The sequence below is a fragment of the Schistocerca nitens genome, chromosome 1 (genome assembly GCF_023898315.1).
Source record: "Schistocerca nitens isolate TAMUIC-IGC-003100 chromosome 1, iqSchNite1.1, whole genome shotgun sequence".
NCBI classification, from domain to species: domain Eukaryota; kingdom Metazoa; phylum Arthropoda; class Insecta; order Orthoptera; family Acrididae; genus Schistocerca; species Schistocerca nitens.
This window is the reverse complement of record NC_064614.1, coordinates 475596159-475609398: the sequence shown is the minus strand read 5'-3', so window position 1 is coordinate 475609398 and position 13240 is coordinate 475596159. Positions and strand designations below refer to the sequence as shown.

The 13240-nt window shown below is 43.3% G+C and overlaps 1 protein-coding gene across 1 annotated transcript in view; it reads left to right on the top strand.

Moving 5' to 3' along the window:
- The first annotated feature begins 4347 nt into the window (after positions 1-4347).
- The window catches only part of LOC126236079 (uncharacterized), a 126893-nt gene continuing 118000 nt past the window's right edge, over positions 4348-13240 (top strand). Inside the window, exon 1 of the mRNA XM_049945143.1 lies at positions 4348-4421. The gene's annotated coding sequence lies outside the window, so the exon portion shown is untranslated. The remainder of the gene's footprint in view (positions 4422-13240) is intronic.

The window sequence follows — 13240 nt, the reverse complement described above, 5'->3', positions numbered from 1 at the left end:
GGTATTAATTTTTACACTTACGTAGGTGCATAAATGTAAAATATAACTTTTTTCATATGTTTTATTCAAAAACTTTTTAATTTCTTTTGAGCAACTGTGGTTCTCACAGATAATAACACCATGGAAACAAAATTTACTTAACACCAGCTTAATTAAGCAAAATATTGGTTTTACGTCACATTTTAGAGCTCACAAATCTATGTACAGCATATTTATTGGCAATTCGGACTAATTTTCCTTTATTTAGTTAACAAATACAGCTCCATGTACTGTTAAACATTGGAAGTTTTCCTGTTGACGCATTTCAGCTTTACTTTCATACATCTTGTCACATATCAGTGTGTATTAAATTTTCTCCTTATGAAACTTTGTGAAGCATTATTCTTTTCCATGAAAAATGTGGAAGCACTTTTTATCTACAGTAAGACATAGATGCACTATACACCTGACGTAAACAATTGTTTTGGTGGACTTGATGCACGCTTTGCATCGACCTTCCTTCTCCACCATGTCTGCAAACTGTTCAGAACCATCAAAACACACATCCATAACTCGATCTCCACATACAGTCCGACCTTTTACTGAAGAAAGCCTTGTTAACATTGCAGAACTTGGTCTTACACTCTTTTTTTTTTTTGTGAAACTGAGTTCCCTGCAAGCAGCAGACCGGCAGCAATTATAGCTTGACACTGCAGGAGTGTTAGCTTTGTAATTTTCCCACGTTGGACCATATGGCGTTGGTGGAGTAGCAGCCCACTGACAACGGCTACATACAAACACCAGTGGACAACATGCATGTAACAAATATGTGATCTCAAGTTGATCCGGTAGAGTTCTGTCAGCATGACAACAAGATCTATGTGTCTCCCCCACTTCCCCCCTAACTTTTCCACGTTATAAGGTCTTGGTTGGTAAGTAAATGAGTTTCTTTTCAGAGGCAGAACAGCGTCTAAATGTTGTCATGGACTCAATATATGCATATGTTGACAAAAAAATTGTACATTTCCTGTCAAACCTGCGTACCAAAGCTGCATTCTTCGTTGTCTCTTTCTCCAGTCAGAAGAGCCACGTCCAGTTTTTTGAGCGCGACTTGTGTTTTCAAAGGTCGTTTTCCCATCATATCTGTCCTGATTGTGCCGCAGAATTCAATGTCCTTATCTTTGAGTGCAGCTGCTAATGCTAGAGATGAAAACTAATTTTCTACAAACGCTTTGAAATGCTGTTTCTCTGGGAATGTTTCGGTCTATGTCAAAGCAATATCCACAGACAAACCCAGTCGTCTGTCGCTGCAGGTATATTTTCCAATACAAATTTCAAAATCATTCATAATGCTTGAAGTGTCAGCCCTCGCAAAGAATATTTAGCTTCTTTTGTGAGGCTTATTCCTTACATACTGAGCTTCTGCCCTTGAAAGGATTATCTTGTGATCAACTGCCTGGTATTCTTCTGTGGGGACTGGCTGCAATGCAAACAAAGGCGGCCGAATCTTGAGTAGTTTGTCTGTATTACTAGCAGCTTCAGGCAATTTTTGATTATTGACTACGTGAAAATGCCGTAGTAGCTCGGCGTACCGGAATCTGCTCATCACATCAGCAGTTGGTGGATATCTACTCATTCGACCATTACAACTGAATGGAAGGCATTCTAATTATGTCCATGTGTAGTAAAAATCACAACTGTTGCAATTCATTTTCACTTGTCTGCAATGGAACTGAAACTTCCTGCGAAGCATAGATGTTGGACAGCTCAGCGATGAGTTTAAATACATTACCATTTCCAAATGCTTTACAGTGCTACATAGGTTTCATTTCTTTTACTGGTGGAGGTGTAAGTGAGCTTTTCAATTCTGTGTCTTGGGCCACAAGATCAGTCTTTCTCAATTTATAGTTAGTACACCCTCATTTATGCTTCACTTGTCTCTGTTACTGCTGTTTCTTCATTTGTGTTATGGTTGCTTACATCGGCTTCTGGCAGAGATTCTTCAAATTTATCCCTTCTGAATAAATCAACATGAAATTTAAAGAAGTCGACTTGTATGTTATGCAATTACACATTTTCGTATGTACTTTTTTGATATTATTCCTTCTGTTAGTCACAATACATGTACCTTTGGGATTTCATATTCTCGCTCTTGTTCCCCTAACTTGTTAAAATTTTAGCCCATTGAGAATTTTCGCCTATTTCGACAGTTTCATCTCCATATTCGTCTGAAATATCTTATTTCTCGCCATCAGGGACATCAATGTATGTAATGAATTAATTATCAGGTAAATTCATCACAAATTCTAGGTCAGTGATAATCAAAAAGCCAGAAATAATGAAATTTTGTTTAAAAGTTATGTTTCTCATAATTTTACACCTGAAGAGCAATATTTCAAGCCTCCGTATCAATAGGTTCGTAAAGCGAGGTAGTAAATTATGGAATTTCCACTCAAATCTGGTGTTGCTTTGAAGCAACATAAGATTTTTCGCACTTACCTGGTAATTATTATGCAAGAAAAATTTATGTTATACTTGATCAGGAAGGATTGTCACAAAAGTGTAAATTATTTCACTGTAAACGGAAGTGTAAAACTCGCATATTTTAGGCTGTTTTTATCGTCGTTTCTCATCGCAAATACGATCGCAGCAGATCGTCAATCGGAATAATTGTTTCTCGCCTTCTGCTAGTGAGATTCCGCTACCTGTTGTGAAGACTACTGGCATGAGGCTTAAAGCGAACAGCGACAGAGTAGTTAAAATCGATCCGATGCGGAAATATACCTGCGGAAAATGATGTTTCCTGTAAGCACTGATAAAGAAAGGGTTCAAAATGACTAGGCGTGGACGGACGTCATTATCCTTCAGATTGAGGTAAAAAAGATGAGGAAAAGGAAAATAGTTGAAAAGCACTATGCCAATGCGCCTGTTCAGCTTTCGCAGAATCTCAAAATACGGGTGTAGGACGGCAGCCCTGCGACATGGAGGCGAGGCTTGTTGCCCTGCACCGCACGTCTCGCTGTAGGCGGTCGGAGTTGTTTGTTTACGCTCGTGTCACATTATAGTGTCCGAAGTGTGCTAGGACTGTAGTCATGTACTCGCGAACAAACGAAATTAACTATACAGGGTGTTACAAAAAGGTACGGCCAAACTTTCAGGAAACATTCCTCACACACAAATAAAGAAAAGATGTTATGTGGACATGTGTCCGGAAACGCTTAATTTCCATGTTAGAAAAATGGCTCTGAGCACTATGGGACTTTACATCTGAGGTCATTAGTCCCCTAGAACTCAGAACTACTTAAACCTGACTAACCTAAAGACATCACACACATCCATGCCCGAGGCAGGAATCGAACCTGCGACCGTAGCGGTCGCGCGGTTCCAGACTGAAGCGCCTAGAACCGCTCGGTCACACCGGCCGGCTCCATGTTAGAGCTCATTTTAGTTTCGTCAGTATGTACTGTACTTCCTCGAGTCACCGCCATGATTTCATACGGGATACTCTACCTGTGCTGCTAGAACATGTGCCTTTACAAGTACGACAAAACATGTGGTTCATGCACGATGGAGCTCCTGCACATTTCAGTCGAAGTGTTCGTACGCTTCTCAACAACAGATTCGGTGACCGATGGATTGGTAGAGGCGGACCAATTCCATGGCCTCCACGCTCTCCTGACCTCAACCCTCTTGACTTTCATTTATGGGAGCATTTGAAAGCTCTTGTCTACGCAACCCCGGTACCACTACACAGAGACTCTACGTGCTCGTATTGTGGACGGCTGTGATACAATACGCCATTCTCCAGGGCTGCATCAGCGCATCAGGGATTCCATGCGACGGAGGGTAGATGCATGTATCCTCGCTAACGGAGGACATTTTGAACATTTCCTGTAACAAAGTGTTTGAAGTCACGCTGGTACGTTCTGTTGCTGTGTGTTTCCTTTCCATGATTAATGTGATTTGAAGAGAAGTAATAAAATGAGCTCTAACATGGAAAGTAAGCGTTTCCGGACACATGTCCACATAACATATTTTCTTTCTTTGTGTATGAGGAATGTTTCCTGAAAGTTTGGCCGTACCTTTTTGTAACACCCTGTATAACTGAATTTTTTCGAGGTGATAAATCTTGTATTTCTCTCACGATGCAGAGTTTCGCCAACTTTTTTTCCTCGTCCAGGCGTTGACAAATACGCTCTCGGCAAAGGCACGCCTCTGCTTTTCGCGTTCGTGTCTTGTGGGAACTTCGGACGAAGAGGAGCACCACGACTGGAGTCAGGTGGCCGAAGGGGTGGAGGGGGGGGGGGGGCTGTTGGGCAGCCAGCCAGACGACGCTGCCGGCCGGTTCAGTGAACCGGCGGACGGCCACGGGTCGACACCGCTACAGAGCAGAGCTCAGCACAGCACAGCACGACACGAGAGAAGCGACGGACGCCGCGCAGGTAGGTCGCCAGATCGCCGAATACAACGCGCCTCTGTCCGGAGCTGTGGCCCGGTAACGGTGCCGCAGTCAACTTACCAGCTTTCTCTGTTTGCACTGTAGCACGTCTCACTGAGCCACATTACTACTGTAGGTGAAGTACTTCTCGTCTACACCACCGCAAGCCATCTTACGTTACGTGGTGGAGGATATTTTGAGAATCACTATCATATCTCTTCTCTCAGTTTCATTCTCTAGTGTAGCGCCGAAAGCCTCCGTAGGAGGACGAATTTCTCTGTTTTTACCTTCGCGATAATTTTGCGAGATACTTATAGGATGGAGTAACACAGTATGTATCGTGATTAATAGCAAAAACTTACTAAGGTGAAAGCATACATTAACATAAGCCAAATCGTTCTAGCAAACATACGTTTGCTAATGAGGCGTTTTGGAGATAACTGGGAATGTGCAGTTACTAGCCCCCAATGATTTCAGTGTGAAGTATTGTTCTAGTTAGCACAAGCGTATTTGAAATGTAAGCTTTCCCAACTATCCCCCATATAATTGGGCTAAAATTTCATCCACGTGTCCTTCACAGTATTGGAGAGCGTGCTACATGCATGACAGAGCAGGGGCACATTTTGCTACTGATGTAAGACGGCGCTCCAACGTGTCCAGGATGGCCTGAGAGATCACCTGACTATAGTCCTCTGGATCTCTCTCTCTGGAATCATCTCAGGATTGGAGTGTACAGCACTCTCGTTGATAAGAGGCCGAAGAACTGGAGCAGCGAAATGTATACTCTTGTCTGGTTTTACAAGATGATCTTAGGGTGTTTGTAACGATTCGTATTTCGCTCCAGAGATAAGCGCATGAGTGTACGGAAATGTGAAGACGATACATGGAACACCTCCTTTAATGGATAGAAATGTGCAGTAAGTTGTTAACATATAAGACGCTGTATTTCTTGTTAAGGCAGGCTACAGGTGATCTTTGAGTCTAAGTGTATGGGAATGTAATCAAGAAGTATACATTTAGAATATGTTTACAGTAACTGCTAGGCCTTTCCCTGCAGCTCCTCCCACTATGCATTCGATACATATATTGAACACATCTCTCCTCTATCACTCTGCTTTCCTCTCGTCCTCCCTCTGTCCACTTCCTCCCACCTCCATGTGTCTGTTCCCTTCTCCCCACTCTCTCTCTGTCTCTTCATCTCCACCTCTCCCTCTCTCTGTCCATTTCCTCCACACTCTTTGACTCTATCTTCCTCTCTCCTCCCTCTGACCATATTGTCCCCTCCCCCTCTCTCTCTTTCCATCTCCATCTCCCCGCCCCCTTTCTTTTTCCCCTTGGCCAGTACCCTTCTGCACCTTCCACTGCTCTCATGCATCTCCACCTCCTCCTCTCTCTCTATCCATTTCCTCCTCCCCTCACTCTATCCATCCCCTCCTCTATCAGTTTCAACCTGTCCCCAACCATGCTCATCAGCATGTGTAGCACCTGCAATACACCTCAATAAAGCAGGGTGGTATTACTCCCACAATACGCCTGTTATGCAGGATAAGTCACACAGGGACGTGAAAATCATTATTTGTTCCTGGCATATAGGCCGCCATGCAAAGCAGCCCAGTATTACTCCAACACAACACGCCTGTCACGCAAGATGGCCTACATGATAGGGCCTGGGAAACCGTTTCTTGCCCCTGACTTGTAGGCTGCCGATTGGAGCTAGGAGGTCATAAACTTCATAATACGGATACTCACGAGGCCTGCTGCTTCTGTGCCACATTCGACTGAAATCGAAACAGAGGTTGGGGAGGAGATCCATTTCATAATGAAATTAGTGATGGCTGATAGTCACACATTCGCAATTATCTCACAAAGGCCTCGTTATCAGATTCATGTTTCGATTGAGGCGACAAGTTTACTGTTTACTGGGAAGGTTTTGCTTCTGCTGTATTATACTTGCACCCGTATTATTTCCGCTATTAATTATAATACACGCTATGTATACCGTTTGACTCTTCTTGGAATATGCGTTCTCGGAATTTTAAAATAAAACCTCTGCGTAGTGCACAACACCTTTCTTGTAGCATGAGCTGCTGGTGTTGGCTGTACACCTCAGTGACACTCTCGCAGTTACTAAGTCAACTCGTGATAAAACGTCTTGGACCTTTTCTTTCTCATACGTCATAACCATTCGAGATGAAGTCATAATTTCATTTGGCCGAAATGACTTGTAAGATCCAAGCAAAGCGTAAAAAGAAGCTACAGAAATGTTTGTTCGAATCCTTGGAAGGAAGAAAATAACCATAATTTTGAGGCATGATGAAATTGTTCTAGCCGTCCGCTGTGGCCGAGCGGTTCTAGGCGCTTCAGTCTGGAACCGCGCTGCTGCTACGGTCGCACGTTCGAATCCTGCCTCGGGCATGGATGTGTGTGATGTCCTTAGGTTAGCTAGGTTTAAGTATTTCTAAGTCTAAGGGGCTGATGACCTCAGATGTTAAGTCCCATAGTGCTGATAGTCATTTGATTTTTGAAATTATTCTATCTCCGAAATGTCTCTATAATGTTAATAAGGGTTGCATCACAGAATGAGTCACATTCGCTTTAAATAACGTTTCTACCAATACTCTGTTAGGGTTGCACTGTTGTGAGCACAAAATATAATTCGTCTCTAAATTTCATTTTACAGACTAGTGTAGAGGGAGCCTGATAGATACTGGCTGAAGGGAAACTCTTGTAGGGAGACGAATGGAACGGTTCCCATGCTGAGAGAAAGCATGTAAGCCAATGCATTGCCATCTCCCGCGTCTGCTCCATGAAAGACCGATAGCGGTTTACCGTGGCTCTGGCAATTATTACATTTGCAACCAAATTGTGTTGTAACACTGCCCTGTGAGAACCATGGCTGGAGTACAACTGTCACTGGAAGACGATACATCAGTATTATTACTACAGTACTTTGCTTTTTACAAATGTAATAAATACGAAAATTAAGATAAAGTAAAAATATCGTCGGTTCACTCAACAGACGCAGGATACTGACACACGTGAGCGGTCTTACAGCCTGGAACTGTAACGTACGCGTCTGGCTATGGGTTCGTTTTCAGATCCCTATATGTCAAACGCGCTCTACACAGTCTAAAGTCTGCAAAGCGAATTTAGAAAAACTTGACAGTTCCGCTTCAGAAACAGTGTCGTGTCCACAAGGGTGCTTCACAGCACCAAATTCTTGCAGTTTAGACTGCAAAGCGCTGTTTTTCAGCTGAAATGTGACTACGACGTCCAGGTATGTGGCCTGGTTTAGCAACCACGGTACCTCTGGTTGCGCTGAATGAGGCCGTATTCCCTTTTACATCCGCGGGACGCGCTCATTGCCGCGCCCATATGGGCATCCGCAGATGTCTTTCAAGGAGGGAGCAAGATTCAAAACGTATCAGTTTGGATTCCAATTTGGTGTTTTTGGAAACGAGTCGTGTCTCAAGAACTAAATCTGACAAGAAGTGCACAAAACTTACTGAGTCTCAAAATATTGATAGCTGTCTACTTTGTATTTTAAAGATGTATTACTTTCGTACGTAAAGAGTAAACATATTTCAATAGTAGACGCAAAGTACGTCTTTTTATCTTATTAATATGAATATGGACGTCACTTTTTTACTAAGCGATCTGATATTATATCTTTATATAATTAAATCCAATGTATAAAAGTGGTTATGTAATAAGTCTAGAAAATATTCACAAAAATAATTTATTCATACTCCCGTAATATTAACTTGAAACTGAAAATTAAAAATATGAAAAAAAAGCTCGTACTGACTGAGAAAACATTGCTGGATGTCATCAAAAATGACCCATTAATGCCAGTTGAAGTGGAAACAGGAAATAAACTTTTTAAAAATAATTTGTTTGCTTATAAACCTTCACATTTTTCACATTAATGGATTTGCTACATTAGTTTCATGATTTCTATTTCTTAATGCCGACTGGCATAACTGAAGTTGAAGAAAACGTGTTTTCAGAGTTACTTTTTTTGGGTTTGTTTGGTGAAGTTTAGCGCAGGGCCAATATACGACTAGATGAACGTGAGAAAGCGTAAGACACCACCCTCAAACGGGCCAGTAGCATCGACTTTTAGCAGCCTAGGACTGCACTTGTCACACTGTTGCGCAGCATGCCTCATGCCAGCTGGAATGCTGGATTCGTAGCTCTGTGACTGCATGTGGTGCTACGCTGCACCCATAGACTTTGAGAAGATCTCAGTCCTGTAGAGCCCATTTCCTCGACCTTGAAATTCGACATTTTTCCCTTTCTTCTATTGCAGAAAACGGTATTTTCTTTTTTAGAGTGGTGTCTTTTGGGTCAGGTATAGCTTCAATATAGCACGACTATTGTTTCGAGTGTACTACAATAGCCATGTCTTCTAAAACTGATTGCAGAATCAGCAAGCCAACATGGGTTTTCTTTTTCCTGAGACAAACTGTAACCTACTGTTATGATTCCGTTGTGCATTAATGAGAGATGTAGTCGTTAACGAGAATTGGAGACAGGTGACTGGTACTGTTCTGCTACCGTCTATACGTGTTTGGAATCGGTGATGGAATCCGTACGTCATGGTGGCAGACAGGTTCCTTTCTCCGGCTCAGTAAGTGCTGAAAGAGGGGACTACAGAAAGAGGCTGAAGACATTATTTCGGCATGGTTCTGTAAAGGTCCGTATTCATTTGGACTACGGATCAGCACCGAAACCCCACCAAGACCAAAGAATCAATATAATTTTCCATGAACACAGTAAAAACCAAGAAAACCCAAGATACAGTGACTTTTAAGGCCGCAGTATTTCTCGTCGCGGTCGTCAATGTTAAACCTGCAATTTAGTGGAGTTACAGACATTGCTAGAAATCCGACATAATTCTGTAACGAATAAAGAGCCTGTATCCAGATTCCAGGAAGACCAAGTGTCCCATCTGCCCCCACGGGCCCCCCTTTGCGGTCGCCTATGGCTGCGCCCTCAACCAATTACAGACAAAACACTGCCCCGTGCACAGCTGCTGTTCTTTTGTTACTGCCACCGTCCTACATGCAAGTGTTGTACCCGTAAACTCTCTCTTCATATGGAAAATGTTCCACAGAAACTTGTGGGTAGTTATTAAAAAATTACAGTGTAATAAGTTAATGCCGCACGGGATTAGCCGTGCGGTCTTGGGGGCTGCAGTCATGGACTGTGCGGCTGATCCCGGCGGAGGTTCGTGTCCTCCCTCGGGCATGGGTGTGTGTGTTTGTCCTTAGGATAATTTAGGTTAAGTAGTGTGTAAGCTTAGGGACTGATGACCTTAGCAGTTAAGTCCCATAAGATTTCACACACATTTGAACATTTGAACAATAAGTTAATCTTGCACATTCTAGACGTTGCAAATACTGCAAGTATAACACAAATACAAGATAACTCTTGTAGAAACGCCAAACAAACGCGATTTACACCATTATATTTTTTATTCTCCGATGAGTTTGCTATTGAGCTACTGTTGCCTCGTCATCAGATGGTGACCTTCACCGAAACATGATTTTGTGAATCATTTGTAGATTGCCGGAAGCCAGACTATTTTATCTCATTTCTGACGTTAAGTGATTGACCCATCCACAGGAATACAGTAAGTGATAAAAGGTATCCGGATACTTATTACTGGCCATTAACGTGGGATGTGTCGACGCTTCACCTTTATGACGGCTTCAGCTCTGCTGGAGACACTCTCAATGAGGTGTATGGCTGTTTGTGGAGCAGTGGCAGAACATTCTTCCTTAAGAACCGAAACCAGAGAAGTTGGTGAGGATGGGCGCTGGAGTCTGAAGCGAAGTCGTCGTTCTAACTCATCTCAGAGGTTCAGATCGGCACTGTCGGCAAGCCAGTCCATTTCAGGAATATTATTGTCCACAAACCATTGCCTCGTAGATGCTGCTTTATAACAGTGTATACAGTACACAATGCTGTAAATTGTCTTCAAATCCTTCCACATGAAACGTTTCCTTCAGCACAATAAGAGGACCACACCCTCACCACGAAAAACACCCTCATACCGTAACACCACCTACTACGTACATTGCAATTTGTACTACACATCACGGCAATTACGTTCTACAGGCATTCGTCAAATCCAAACCCTTCCATAGGGCTGTCACAGGGTAGAGCGTGATTTATCATTCAAAATCACTCTTTCTAGTCATACACCGCCCAGTGGCGTCGCCCTTTACACCATCTTAGACTTCGCTTAGCACTGACTGTAGAAACGTGTGACTTATGAGGAACTGTTCGACCATTGAACCTCATTCTTTTTAATGCGTGCGCACAGCTGATCTGCTGGTAGCGCTTTGGAAATCAAGAGTGATTCCTTCCGCTGGCTTGATGTGATTTTTTTATAACCATACGACGCAGTGCTCGACAGTCCCTGCCCGTCGGTCCGGGAGGTCGTCTGGTCTTGATTAAGCTATAGTTCCTTCGCATTTCCACATCGCCAACAGTCAGCTGAGGCAGCTTTGGAAGAATTGAAATGTTTCTGAGGGATTGGTGACATCCAGTGACTAGACCACATTCGAAGTCACGTGACCGACCCATTCTGTTGTTACTACTTCTCTACTGTCAACACAATACTCCCCGCCTCCTTGTATATTGACGGGTCCGCCTTTTGTGGCATGTAGTGGTAAATTTGTGCTAGGATCTTATGGGACCAAACTGCTTAGGTTTCGGTCCCTAAGCTTACACACTACTTAATCTAACTTACGGTAAGGACAACACACACACCCATGCCCGAGGGAGGACTCGAACCTCCGACGGGGGGAGCCGCGCGGACCAAAGCAAGACGCCCTAGACCGCGCGGCTACACCGCGCGGCCATGTAGTGGTCACTTCCGCATTACATAGGGGTTTCCCGATACCTGTGATCAGATAGCGTACGTAGACGCACAAATTCAGCTGGATTCTATTTAAAACGAAGAAAATACTGCTGAGAAATTTATTTTAGCCTTTGCTTTTAGGCAGTATTCAACCAACGCGGCAATGGTCAGGAAAATACAGTCTCGAAGTTGATACATCGCAAATAATGTGGCGTAAAATGCAGAGAGGTCCAGAAAAATGTAGACACACTGCTTCTGTTGATGAACTTCATTTTTCAAGGTCCCCCATAAATATAAGTCAAGAGGTGCAAGGTTTGGAGACTCTAGTGGGTAGTCAACAGCTCCTCTTCGACCTTTCTATCGTCCAAGTAGATTTTCGTCCAAGTAGGCTCTGACATCTCTTGTTGTAAGTAAAATCTTCCAGTTTCAAGCACCTCTCGGATGGCAGGTAAAATCGATTTTTGCAGCATAAGGAGATACACATCACCAGTTAAGCTACCTACGAAGAAGAATGGGCCAATCAAACCACGCGATGACAGATTACACCACACATTAACACCCGGTAGATTAACATGTTTGTCCACGTGAAACTGAGGATTTCCAGGAGCCCAGTACACACACTTGTGGCGGTTTACAATACCGTTCAGTTTGAACTGCGCCTTGTCAGACGAGATAACCAACCCTGCAAACCGTTCATCCTCGCGAAGCATGCCTTCAATCCACTCGAGTACTCCATCCTTCGTTCCGGGTCGTCCTCGTTCCTAGCGTGCAGCGATCTTGGACTGTACACTTCCCACTTTGGAGCCTTCAGAAATTGTTGTACGCTTGATCGGCTTACTCCGCTTTTACGTTCACCCTACTTCACAGATTTTTGAGGTGACGTAGTAAAATGTTGCAACACAGCTGCACTGGAAGCTGGACTTGTTGATGTTTTTGGTCGGGCATACCTTCTCTTATGCACATCCTGAACAGTACAGTCGGCTTCAAATTTATCCCGAATACGATAAATTGTCGTTCGTATTAGTGGCTGATTTCCGTACTCATTACGCCATTGCCGTTGTATCTTTATCATGTTTTCGTACTTCCAACACCACTTCAGTGCTGCCTTGCCTTGCTCAAACGACGATCTTACTTGATTCAATGTTGCACTTTCATCTGTTGGAAAACGCGCGTTAAGATCTGTTCAGAAAACAGTGCACTACGCTACCGCGCAATGTTGCAACGATACGTCATTTTGTTCCAAAGATATTACCTATCAAAGTGTGTCTACATTTTTCTGGACTCATCTGCATGTCATAGACTTTCAATTGCATGTCGTCCAACACATGCGCACTTTCTCTGTTACCACATATCTGCCGTTTCTGGACGTCCTTCACGTGTACTATCTTCAGTATAAGTATTGCCGCGTTTGAATTTAACCACTCAGTCTTATGACACCAAAAAAATACCTTTACTGCGAAATAGAAACGAAACAATAACGAAAATAAAGGCATTGTGTACGAATGTGCACATCTTTGAATTCAAAATTGGTGTTGGGTAACGGGCACGACTTCCACGAGATTGTCGAGGAGTTGCTGCACAAGACCGTCCCACCCTCCTGAGGTCAATCAGTGGCTAAAGATGGTTCCTGCAACGACGCACTGCAAGTTTCAACTGATAACAAGCATGCCTAGTTGCATTCGTTTCAGCACATACCACAGGCCATTCCACGCGATTCATTTCTGTCTTCTGGAGTAAAGTAGGCCTACGAGGTGAGTGTGGTGTGGTCATGGAAAATGAAAGTTGGCGATAACCAATCAAAACCTTTTTGACCGCGTGGTATTCCGGATTATCGACTTGAATGCAACACACATATCATGGCAACATTAAAAAGCCGTATGAGCAAAACTCTTACCGTAGTGTAACACATATGCTCCTACTGTTCATTTTTGTTATAAACTACAACGATA